Source organism: Bactrocera neohumeralis, chromosome 4, assembly GCF_024586455.1.
Source record: "Bactrocera neohumeralis isolate Rockhampton chromosome 4, APGP_CSIRO_Bneo_wtdbg2-racon-allhic-juicebox.fasta_v2, whole genome shotgun sequence".
NCBI lineage: Eukaryota > Metazoa > Arthropoda > Insecta > Diptera > Tephritidae > Bactrocera > Bactrocera neohumeralis.
Genome location: NC_065921.1, coordinates 65,914,208 through 65,915,767, shown reverse-complemented (window position 1 = coordinate 65,915,767; position 1,560 = coordinate 65,914,208). Strand labels below are relative to the sequence as shown.

At 30.3% G+C, this 1,560-nt stretch overlaps 1 long non-coding RNA gene across 1 annotated transcript; it reads left to right on the top strand.

Moving 5' to 3' along the window:
• The first annotated feature begins 460 nt into the window (after nt 1-460).
• LOC126756730 (uncharacterized) lies at nt 461-1,225 on the top strand. Its single transcript, XR_007666632.1, has 3 exons — nt 461-690; nt 769-900; nt 1,001-1,225. It is a non-coding gene; the product is annotated as an uncharacterized LOC126756730 (long non-coding RNA).
• The last annotated feature ends 335 nt before the right edge of the window (nt 1,226-1,560 follow it).

Sequence of the window (1,560 nt, the reverse complement as noted above, 5' to 3'; positions counted from 1 at the left end):
AGCCGAAACGAGGACGTTTCTTTTTTTAACAAGGGGGGTAGTTAATGCAATCCAAACCCACTAAAATAAACCCCTATCCCATTCATCTCTAGTAGACACATATGTGATGTAAGTCGACACCACATTCATCCACAGGATCAAGCCAACTGCCTATCATAACAAATATAATTAACGTAAACAAAGAATATTAAAATCAACAATAGCCAATTTGCAAAGTCATCATAAAATCTATTGGAATACAATTACAAGAAGAACTTGATCACACAACAAGAAATGCCACAGCCATCCTTTTTGCATGATCAGCATTATAATACTATAAGAACTAAAATTAAGAGATAAATAGGGCAGTTATGAGTTATAAGTTATAAGCGAGAGTTATAAGTTATAAGTTATAGTTATAAATTACTTTTAAAAAAACCAATAAAGAAAATAAAAAATTAATTTACATATACATAATTGTAATCAAATGGAATATCATTAACATACCCACATTCTTATATTTTTCCGGAATTAATTGAAATACAAAACAAAGTGATCATTAATGTTTTGGCGGAACATACCGTTTTGTTACAAAATCTAACTCAAAAGGAGAAGGGAACTGTTGGAGCTATTTCCAAATTTCTTATCAAAACACATGATGATATCGTGAAATTAGAGGCGGAAATAAATGATGATAATAGAGATTGCTATGTAAGAGTCCTATAATTTATATATAAAAGTAACTGTTTATGTTAAGAGCCTAATCCAATTTCATTTTAAACATATTAGATTTCAGCAGTGCAATACTTGTTGCAAGGAGAGGTTGTAAAAAATTTCGAAAAAGTTTTGGCGCGTAAATTTTGCCTTGAATACAACATTAATGGAATTGGCAACAAAAAGAGCTTCTAGGATTATTCTATGGTGTGTACCATACTTAAAAGTATGGACAATTGAATTATTCATTAACGACAAAACAATATATATACATACATATGTATATATAATTTTTTATTTATTACAGAAGCAATTGGAAAAACAGCAGTAAATGCGGAAGCGGAAATGAGGAGGGCTTTTCAGGTCGTAAAAAAGAGGCATTTCCGGCAGGTTTCTTCGATCAAAAATCATACCTAATATAAAAACTGCTTTTTTTGCGTTACACATACGTACCTCTCCCAAAATAGAGTTAAGTTTTTAATAATAATTTAAGTGTAATATATGTAAATAAAATTTTTTTTATAAAAAATGAATTGCAGCATCCAAAGAAAATATTTTAAGTTTAATATACTTGTGTAAACTAAAAATTTTTTAACAAAAAAAATAATAATAAAAACAGCGTTTAAAATTTTTTATTGGAAATAGAGTAAGGTGGATTGCTTAGCTCAAAAATGTGGTCCATTTGGACCACAATAATAGTAAGTAGAGTATGCCATGGTCTAGTGTAATTAGAATATATGTTGGACTAGACGAAGTAGTTTCGTAGGTGGTCGAGAACGCAATGGTCTTGTGTAAGCATAATATATGTTGGACCAAAGGAGGTAGTTTGGTAGGTGGTCCTATGTTATGCAGCGTTGGACCAGATGT